The 11,032-nt window shown below is 44.4% G+C and overlaps 1 protein-coding gene and 1 long non-coding RNA gene across 7 annotated transcripts in view; one reads left to right on the top strand and one right to left on the bottom strand.

Annotated features, from left to right (window-relative positions):
• Tnik (TRAF2 and NCK interacting kinase) overlaps positions 1-11,032 on the bottom strand; it is a 416,591-nt gene that overhangs the window by 353,134 nt on the left and 52,425 nt on the right. The gene's annotated exons all lie outside the window — the stretch shown is intronic.
• LOC116095025 overlaps positions 7,109-11,032 on the top strand; it is a 38,442-nt gene continuing 34,518 nt past the window's right edge. For 2 of the 3 annotated variants that reach the window (XR_004120403.1, XR_004120404.1), the window contains exon 1: positions 7,109-7,201. This is a non-coding gene — a long non-coding RNA (uncharacterized LOC116095025). Of the gene's footprint in view, positions 7,202-7,431; positions 7,932-11,032 lie in introns of those variants that run through there. The other variant, XR_004120405.1, reaches the window with a different exon arrangement.

Here is an 11,032-nt window from a genome sequence, read left to right as displayed (position 1 = left end):
GCCCTGTAAAGGTTCTGTGCCCCAGTGTAGGGGAATGCCAGGGCCAATAAGTGAGAGAGGGTGGGGTGTCAGGCATGGGGAGGGGGAGGCAACAGGGGTTTGTTTTTGTGTGTTTCTTTGTTTTTTGGAGGGGAAACTGGGAAAGGAGAAATCTACATGTAAATAAAGAAAATATCTAATAAAAAAAAGAAAGAAAATCAAAAAGAAAAGAAAAGAACATTCAAGTCCTTGTCTAGAGGATTTGAAGCAACACACAGCCTCTGAGTCCCTCAGTCTCCGTCTCAGTCTTCATATCTCTCTGTCTCTCTCTGTCTCTGTCTGTCTCTGTCTCTCTGTCTCTCTATCTCTCTCTGTCTCTCTACCTCTCTCTGTCTCTCTATCTCTCTCTGTCTCTCTCTCTGTCTCTCTCCCTCTCCCTCTTCTCCTTTTCCTTCTTCCTCTCCTTCTCCCTCTCTCTCTCTCTTTCTCTCTCTCTCTCTGTCTCTCTCTCTTTCCCTACCTCACTCCCTCTGACAGCTTACTAGCTTGCAATCAATCACAAGTGCTGGTCTTATCCTGAAACCCAACAGCATTCAGCATATATAAAAATGTCCTAAGGAAATAATCAGCAGTGCACACACAATTATGTTCAAGGTTATTAAATGTAGCCTTATTTATTTATAAGCACACAAGTTGGAAACCACCTAAATGTTCAACGACAGGGGATCCATTCCGTAAATTATGGATGACCTCCATGATAGAATGCCAGTAAACCATTAAAAATAAAAAAGATGTTCCATCACAACATAGTAAAGACCATTACCAAAACAACACAGTGACAGGACAGGCATTACTACACACAGTCTGACCCAGATTTCACTTAGAGAAGCATGCGCACGACTGTTCAAATGAATGAGAGAGCCCAAAGGAGATGTACTGGCTGTAGTGATGTAAACCTGAGAGGTAGGATGATCTCACGGCTGGTGAGACCATGTATTTCACAGTCTGTTCTTTCAGTACTGTTCCCAGCATGCTTTGCTTAGTACTGAGGAGGGGCAAAGACTTTCAGTGCAGCCACTGAGCTGCCTGCTCAGAAAGCTGCCTGTACGGGAGGCTGCCCACGCCATCACAGGCAGGATCTTCCAGGAATCCACATGCAGTAGGGGCCTGGGTCTTCAGCCTCTTCCTGGGGGCTTCCCAGATTCAACGATGATACAGGGATTCATAGGGTTTTTAGAATTGGTAGAAACCACATTATGCAGCCGAAGTCACATCCCTGCTTAAGAAGAAGACCTAAATCGGTGTTGTTGTGTTTCACTACTTGATCAACGAGCTTCTAAACAAATCAAATTTCTCTGCTCCTTCCTTTTGCTCGTAGGAAAGCCTGGATCCAGATTCCTGCCAGAGGCATTTCTTCCTTAACGATCTTCATCTGCATATTATCCTAAGTAAACAAAACCTATTTTATCCTTTTTATTAAAAAAGTAGAGTTCTAGGGTTTGACCCCCAGGCCTATCAAGTGCTCTAACACTGAGTCTCGAGCTCAGCCGCCTTCGGTGGGCAGTTGTGGTATTCTGTTTGGTTTGTCTTTAGATATGATGCTATTAACTTGTCCTGACAGGCCTTCGACTTGAGATCCTCCTGCCTCACCCTACTGAGTAGCTGGGACGGCATGCCTATATCACCAGGCCTGGTTCTATTTTATCCTTAATATTTCTAAAATAAAGAAAAGAAAAAGAGCAACTAGAAACACTTAAACCATCGAGCGAGTTGAGCAGGAGAACCAGGAGCCAGTGTACTGAGGAAGGCATGCTAAGCAGCAAATGCCCCAAAGATGCTGCAATAAAGGCAAACTCTAGAGCAGCCTTGAGATGTGGTAGCTGGTAGCTCAGATAAAAGAGGTTTGGGAATAACAAAGTCAGAATAACAGAATTAAAACACTGTATAGTCTTCTTCAGGGGATTTTTCTGGAGAAAGGCACTTACCAAGAGGAGAAAACAACTCCCAACTTGAGCCAAAGTGAGGGACACAGGGGGCAGGGAGGACAGGCAAAAACTCAGGAGAAGTGAGAACAGTGGCAGAGTGGTGTAGTCTTAAAGACAAGAAGTCAAGAGGGGCCAGAAGGTGACGGACCAATCCTGATTATAGGACGCAGTCTAGTTTAGCAGGCAATACATGGGAATATCACGTGTCCCTAAAACAGGCCTGAGAATCCCTCAGCTTCTGGGAGACAAACTAAGCTGAGGAACTTCTAAAAGCTCCCACATGCCCAGTGATGGTTAAGAATTATCATTTAGGGGCTGTGGAGATGTCTCAGCGGGTAAAGCTTTACCCTGAAGGTCTGACATTCTAATTCAGATCCCCAGCATGTGCAGAAAAGCCAGGTACAGTCGAGCACCAGTCTTAAATTCCTGTGCCCATCCCTGGACACTCACTGGATGACTAGACTGGCACACATCTTGCTCAAGACGGGACCTTGTCTCAAACAGGGCGAATGTAAAGACTGACATTTGAAGTTGTTCTTTGATCTACACACACACACACACACACACACACACACACACGTGAACACAAGATTCTTTAAAAAGAACGACCCATGAGAAGGACCCAGTGGGAATAGAGGCCACGCTGCTCATGGGAAGAGGAGGAAATCTAGAAGGAGAGAAACCAGGAGCCACAAGACTTAGAAGAGTCCCTGGTGCAGACAAGAATGAGGGCTTGCAGCAGCCACTTTGCATAGTGCACAACGTGGGCCCTGGGATGAGTTCTCCCTGGCAGAGCGTAGCAGGCAGAGGGCAAATGAGAAGCAGATGGATCTATACATGGGAGTTCGCAGGCACTGGAAGAGCAAGGAAGCAATTCAGCGCAACCTCACGAGACCAAGGGGAGAATCGAAGAGTGCATTTAAACACAGCCGACCCAACGTGTGAGCCCCATGGACGTTAGCCACCACTGTCATTGCCACACTGCACTCACTCAGTTCTAGAACCAAGCGAAGGGATGACGACTGTTCTCTCTGGGACCCAGGAAACAGGAGTCAGCCATTACACTCTGTTAAAAGAGGAATATCTGCAAGCTTTATAGGGTGATAAACCCCCTTAAAGAGAAGATGCTAACAATCTCATATCTCTACGTGTCCTCATTTACAACATCTGAATAGCTAGTGCTTGGGTGTTCTTGGGAGAAGGATTAGAGGTAACTGGTACTATCTGTGGCGAATGTTGGCACAAAATAATTTTCTTTTACTTGAGTGGAAAGCAATGTTCTCTTCAGAACACGTAAAGCCCCTGTGAAGGTGTGCTGGGATGAGACTACTATGACCTTGTAGTCCACTATTGTTGCCCAATTCATTCAAAAAGGATTTGTGGGGATTGGAGATGTCACAGGAAGAACAGAATTAAGAAGAAAGTAGGTAAGCATCACACATACACACATACATACAGATGCGCACATACATATACATACATAAAAACACATGTACATACACACAGATGCACACATACATAAAAACACATGCACATACACACAGATGCACACATACATACAGATGTGCACATACATACATACATACACATATATAAAAACACATGCACATACACACAGATGCACACATACATACACATACATAAAAACACATGCACATACACACAGATGCACACATACATAAAAACACATGCACATACACACAGATGCACACATACACACAGATGCGCACATACATATACATACATAAAAACACATGTACATACACACAGATGCACACATACATAAAAACACATGCACATACACACAGATGCACACATACATACAGATGTGCACATACATACATACATACACATATATAAAAACACATGCACATACACACAGATGCACACATACACACACATACATAAACACATATACAAACACATATGTACACACATAGGGACACATACACACTCACATATATATACACACACATACACACATACATATACACATACACACATATACATACACATGCACACATATATATACACATATACAAACATACACACACAAGCACACACAGATACACACATACACATATATATACACACATACACACACGCATACATTGTGTGTGTATGTGTAAAGGATGGGGAAATGGATTTGGAGCTTGATGAACATAGGGGACATGCCAGCAAATCTCTTTCTCCATGTTAGCAATGGCTGTGAAGCACCTGGCACTGAAAGGGAAAAGGGAGATCAGGCTGTAGGTTTGACTCAGAGTTCCCAGAACTAAGAGGGAACACTGCAGCAGATACTGAGGTTTTGAAAATGTTTCCTTCCTAAGTTGGGAGACGCCATGAACAAAGTCTAAACTATCATTCGTTCAGCAAGACTTACCTGCCTAACTAAACTGTGTCCATCTTAAAGAGGTGCCCTTAAAAGCTCTGCCAGAGTCTGACAAGTACAGAGGCAGATGCTCGCAGCCAACCATTGGACTGAGCATGAGGTCCTCAATGGAGGAGCTAAATGGGTTTGCAACCCCATAGGAAGAACAACAATATCAACCAACCAGTACCCTCAGAGCTCCCAGGGACTAAACTACCAACCAAAGAGTACACGTGGAAGGACCCAAGGCTCCAGCCACATATGTAGTAGAGGATGGCTTTGTCGGACATCAATAGAAGGAGAGGCCCTTGGCCCTGTGAAGGCTTTTTGCCCCAGTGTGGGGCAATGCCAAGGTGGGGAGGCAGGAGTGGGTAGATGGGTGGGGGAACACCATCATAGAAACAGAGAGATGGAGGATGGGATAGGGGGTTTCTGAGGGAAAACTGGGAAAGGGGATAACATGAAATGTAAATAAATTTGAAACGTAAATAAATAAAATATCCAATAAAAATAAATATAAAATTAAAATTAAAATTAAAGAGGTACCCTTTGTAAAAGATGAAAGACCCACATTGAAGAAAGGCTTCAATGCTTTATTTCTATATTGGAAAGGCATTTTTTGTATTCCATTGCAGGTAGAATCATTTTGAAATATAACCAGAACAAATACATCCGTGTTCCCATTTGGGGAAGGAAGTACATTCAGAAACTTAAGCCTTTAGGTAAGTTCATTAGCTTATTATCGTGTCCAGTGACTCCCACTATGCTGCCAAGCCTACCTTGTACTTCTGAACTCTCTCTGGGAGAAACAAAACACTTTGGGCACACAGGAGTTATGTTCAAATATGCAACATCTAAAATATTTGCACTCCTTCTCTGAGAGCTACTGAAAGACACATCCTATGAAAATACGTGAGTAAATAAAGAAGGAAGAAATGGGATCTAGGAGTGAGAAGTCTGCATATGGGGTTGTAGGGTGGAAGAACGCCCAGAATGTGGGCTGGGGGTCAGGCAGCCCAAGAATAGACCGGATCTGAGACTATAGGAGAAGGGCCAGCAGATGATGTGGAAGGGCCATTAGATGATGTGGGCCTGCTTCCTAGAGACGTGAACATGATGAGAGACGAGCCCAGACCTAGGGAAGTGTCCCCACTAGCCAACCAACAGCCAGGCGCTTCCGTGTCAGAAAGGGGAGTGCATGAAAAGCAGTACAGAGCCATCTGCACCAAGCAGCCTACGACACCAGCAAATGACAAGTGACATTCCAGGAGCAGGGGAGGAGATGTTACCCTATGGGTCTTTCTTAAAGTAGCAGACCTTTCTGTGGTTTTGGCTAAACCGTAGGAATAGGCTTCCTAGTGAAAAGCAAGAAAGTAACTTGTGAGACTACTCAGAGGGCTGACAGTCCTGCCTGTTCTCTTCCCAGCAACAGCTGTGGACCTCCACCTCGCTGTCTGAATCACACAGGTGGGCAGAGAATCGAGGCACGGAGGTCACAGAATACAGCTTCAGCTTAGGAGCTGAGACTGCTGCACACGAGAGAGGTGCGGGAAGCATTTTCAACTTGCGGACACATGAAGCACAGCTTTGTTTCCCATATACGTCATTGTCATGCTTGCACATCCATGGGAACCGCATACAGTCCTTTCTTACAGGGGTTCCCCGAGGATTTTTAAAATCAGACTGTGGATGTACCAGAAGGACTTCAGGGTTCCCAACCCTTCTCCATCAAACACCAACATGACTCCTCTCCCCTCCCCCTCCTTGGCAGAAGCCTGACTGAGAACCTCTGTGAGAAATGGATAAGACTAAAAGCTAAAGTTGCCAACTTATTTCCCCATTACAGCATCTAAGACTCATCAGTTCATACTTAATGGTTCTCTGTAAAACATTATCAGAAAATCGAGAGCAATCTGTCTTACAAACATTTGACTGTCGCTACTTGGTGCCTTGAAGATTTTAATGAAAAAATAAGAGAACTAACAAAAATTTGAGGAATCTAGAATCCTTGGCAGCCTTCAGTCAAGCCTCCTGCTTTACTACTGCAGAGTGTACAATTCAGTATCACGGCTGCCCTTAAATATAAATGTATATATTCTCTCATTGATTATGCTAATTCTCTTAAGAGTCCTACAAGCTTGGCAAGGAAAATATTCTTTTCTCCATTTCCACAGAGAGGAATCTAAAGCCCACAGCAGTTAAGTGAATTTTCCCCCAACCTCATAATTGACAGAACTGGAGCAGAAATTGGAGCTTTTTTGGCTGCCAGGTTGCTGTTTCTCCTCTTGACTAGGATATTCACTCTAGATAGCAGCTTGTCTATGCCAAGCCCATAGCACTTCGGCTCAATTAAAAACGCTAATATAATAATTATAAATCTGAAATTCAGCCTCGTGTTTTTAAATCAGTGGGTCAGGTATGATGGCCCTCAACACAGTAGGATTTGAAACAATGAAGCTGAGAGAGTGCTTCACCCAGATCAGCTGATGTGATGCCCTCAAGATAACAAGTCCAGGCAAGTCCCCTCATCCCCTCTCCTACCCCTGAATATGAGCAGAGAAAGGGCCTAATGGTATAATCCTTAAGGTCACACGTGAATTAGAATAGAGACGCTGAATGGAGACAGTGTACCTCAGGAGTAAATGCCCAGTGGAGTAATTATAAGATAAATTATCAGAAAACTTGTTAGGACGGGGTACTTCAGGTAAACAATGAAATACTCTCTTTAGTTCTGTAGGTGCCACGGAAACCAGTACCCCTACGGAATGCTTCTGTTTGTGAGAGTAACTGTGTAGTATTTCTAAGATCAAGCAGACAACCAGACCTCTGTCAAAATCACGGTATCGCTAGCTGTGCCGTCACATTCGTAAGCTCAGAACTCAAAGGCAGAGGGAGGGAGAATCACTGTTAAGTTCAAAACCAGTCTGGTCTACACTGCAAGTTCTAGGCCCGTCAGGGCAACATAGTGTTTTTGTTTGTCTCAAAAAACAAACAAACAAACAAACAAACAAAAACAGGAGTCAAATGACTGAAGCTGTGTGGTGGTTTGAACACGCTTGGCCCAGGGAGTGGCAGTATTAGGAGGTGTGGCCTGGTTGGAGTGGGTGTGGCCTTGGAGGATGTATGTCACTGTGGGAATGGGCTTAGCGGTCCTATACTCAAGCTCCACCCAGTGTGGAAGGGAGATCTTCCTCCTGGCTCATTCAGATCAAGATGTAGAACGCTCAGCTCTTCCAGCATCACGTCTGCCTGCAAACTGCCATGCTTCTTGCCCTGATGATTAAGGGACTGAGCCTCTGAAACTGTAAGCCAGCTCCAATTCAGTAAGAGTTGCTTTAGTCATGCTGCCCCTTCCCAGCAGTAGAAACCCTAAAACAAGTTATGAGAATGTAATGAATCACCAGTGTTCTAATCTAGTAACAATGTGTCAGCAGCCATTGAGGATGTAAGGGTTTTTTTTTTTTTCTGTACATTTAGTTTACCAACGTTTATCTTGAAAAGCCTAAAGAATCAAATACACCAAGAACTAAATATTAGTTTGGTAAAAAGATAACAAGAGAAACAGCAAAGAGGCTACACCCAACAATCCAGAGAAAGTAAGTCCATTTCTTTAAACTACCAGCTCTATTGTACTCCATGAAGCAGGCACAGTGCACGCCATGAAGAACCAGGGAGGAGGTAGGCACACTCTCCACTCTAAAATTTCAGCTGGCAATTCTGTTTAACTAAAGTTAGCCTCCAGAGAAAATGATATTTTTGCTGAGAAGCATTATTTAAGATAAAAATGCATTTTGATAAAAAAAAAACATGGTTGGTTTCATGAAAGACCAGAAGGATAGTGCATGAGAAGCAGGAAATGTGTAGTAAAAAGCAACCGGGGTAAGGGCAACCAAGACCTTGAGAGAAGCCTGAGGGGCCAGGAAGAAACAGCAGTGCTTGACTTGTGACGCTCCCCCAAACTCCTAAAAACCTGCCTAAGAAAGCCAAGCTTGGTAGCATATACATTTGTAATCCTGGTCCTGGAGAAGCAAAGGCAGGTGAATTCCTGGAGTTCATTGGCCAAATAGCCTAGCCAGCCTACCAGTGACTTCCAGACTACTGGGGAACCATCTCAAAGAAACAAAGAAGACTACACCTGAGACTAACAAAGGGGATATGGACAATGCTGGCGGTGATGTTACAAGGGCAGGCATCCATTTAGATGATCGTCAGCAATGGTAATGCTCTACAGACTTCCCAGTTACAGATTTATAAACTCTTTCACTGTAAAACAGAGAGTTTGTGTATTTAGTTTTAAGTGCAGGTAGGACATGAAGATCGATGTTACTAGAATCATAATTCTTCCTAAAATTTGGGAGTCTCTCCTCTCCTGCCCTCCCCTGCCCTTTTTTTTTTTTAATTTAACAAAGGAGAAGAGAGGCAGACGCACCCTCTGCAAACCAGCATGTGTCCATCAGAAGACAGAGGAGCTCATCTCTCCATTTTCCAGAAAAACAGAACTATTCAAAGGTTAAATGTTTTTTTTTTTTAACATAACGTTCTAGTTACACTTAAACCTTCGCAGTGATACATCAGCATCTTCTACTCTGAAACACCCATGAGAATCCCAGTGCTGGAAGCTGCCTCCCATCTACCTCACCAGGCTCACTATCATATCAGAAGCATCACTGACCGGTCCAGGAGGGAGCAACCCAGGGCCTGTTCCCTATCTCTAGTGCTTCCTACTGTCTCAGTTCCGAGTCAGTCTTCAGAACCTGCTGGAGATGGCATGTCTATTCTGAAGCACACATGCTGACATCATCATGTCTGAAACCAGCTAAAGATGAAAGGAAAAAAAATCCATATCATGGTCAAATGAGAGTCCTAACAAGATTTCCATAAGATCCATTTTAGTGGCAGTACCTTCTGCAGAAGATGACAGGGTGAACACATTATTGCTCTCCCTGTGTTTATGTTCTGTGCCTTGTTCTTGTTCTTGTGTCCTTAAAGAAGAGAGGAGAAAGGACTCTAGAAAGAAAACTAAAGCCCCACTCCAGGGCTTTTTCCCTATTCTTCAAGGAAAAAAATCAGAGTATTGTTTATGTGTAGAATGGATGGATGGATGAATGAATGAATGAATGAGTGAATCATTTTATTCTTATGATGTGAAAGGACCAAAGTGCTCTCACTAAGTCAAAATCAAGGCAGATAAGATCTTCCTTTTAGGGTATCTCTTCCCATGATCCTTTGGAAAAGCCTACAAAGGAATTAAAAAACCACCATGCAAATGATATTCTAATGCAGCTGGGGTCTTCTGAGGATGCAGAGCCTATTTTAGTGCACGTGTGTCAACTTGGCAAGCTCTGTGGTGCTGTAGTTTCTGCTAGAGCAGGAAGAACTTACTGCAGCTTCAAGGCGGCACACAGCGACCATCCGGGGACCCAGCTACCAAGCTGCAGTTCCCCGTGACTAACTCACCTCTAACTCCTTGCCCACCTGGTCCTAATTTTATTCTTCTCCTTTCTATTGAGTTCTTCCTACCCATCTAACCCAGCGTTCACTGTTACATATTCCACAGTCGCTTTACACGATATCATGGTAGAGAACTGCTAAGTCTCTATAACAATTTTGTTTAAACAAGCAAGGCAAAAAAATTAAAGGAGCTTAGACTTCAGATGATAAGCGGCGATATACATGCACCCTGATAAAACCAGATTCAAGAAACCCCAGCACCTGAGTATAGAGATAGAAACACACAATTGTGGAGAGTCAGACATACCTGCTGGGTTTTACTGATGTCCCACCCGCAAATACACCACACCTGCAAAACTTAGGGTTCTGGAATCTGGAATTATCTGACACCCTTTCCACTCGCCTGCCTGCCCCATGCCCACCCCCTGGGAAGGCTGCCTGACATGGCTTTCCACACAGTGGCTCCATGTGAGTCTCCTGGGCTTCCTAGCATTAAGGTGTTCTCAGTGTGGTCCCATGTCTTAAGGCAGCTGGCCTCTCCCTGAGCACAGAATAACAGCTCCGGTCCCTTCTTGAAGACTTTGCCACAGGGCAACTAGAGACTCACAACTGACTGAAATGTTTTAAATGGCTAAGAGGTCACTGACCCACGCCAAAAAGCACAGACCTCCTTCCCAAAGGAAGGCTTGATTGGACAGCCAGTATTGAGTACTGAGATAGTCTGGCCAGTCACTAGGACAAGGCAGAGTGAACCGTGAACCGCTGGGGACCAGATCTATGCAAGTGTAGACACCCACTCTCCAGGTGTTGAGTTTCAAACCAATGGAGAATGGCTAAGGTGTCTATTTAACATTTCAAAGCAGACCTGGCCTCCGGGTTCTCCCAGCATCCCTCAGTTACATCCCTACCTGTTACAGAGTGTGGCTGGCATACCCCTCCCCTCTGCCCTTAACTTTCCAGCCCAGTGGCTGGGCTGCCCTTTCCTCAAGAGAGTCTTTCCTGGGAAATCCAGACATTTTGGCTACCCACTCTTTTATCCTTTTGTACCTTTGGGCTCTTAGCTGAAGTACTTGGTTCCTCTCTCTCCCTTCCCCTTCCCCTCGCCCTCTTCCCACAGGGTTCAGAGTCATGACCACCCCACCCTCCCAACCAAAGTATCTGCCTCTGGCTATGGTCTCCTACATATCTATAATGAATGTCCTCCATCATTACACCTAGGAGCAGTCATGTCCTCTCCTCCCCTCCC

Source organism: Mastomys coucha, unplaced genomic scaffold (assembly GCF_008632895.1).
Source record: "Mastomys coucha isolate ucsf_1 unplaced genomic scaffold, UCSF_Mcou_1 pScaffold17, whole genome shotgun sequence".
NCBI lineage: Eukaryota > Metazoa > Chordata > Mammalia > Rodentia > Muridae > Mastomys > Mastomys coucha.
This window is presented reverse-complemented; position numbering and strand designations above follow the sequence as displayed.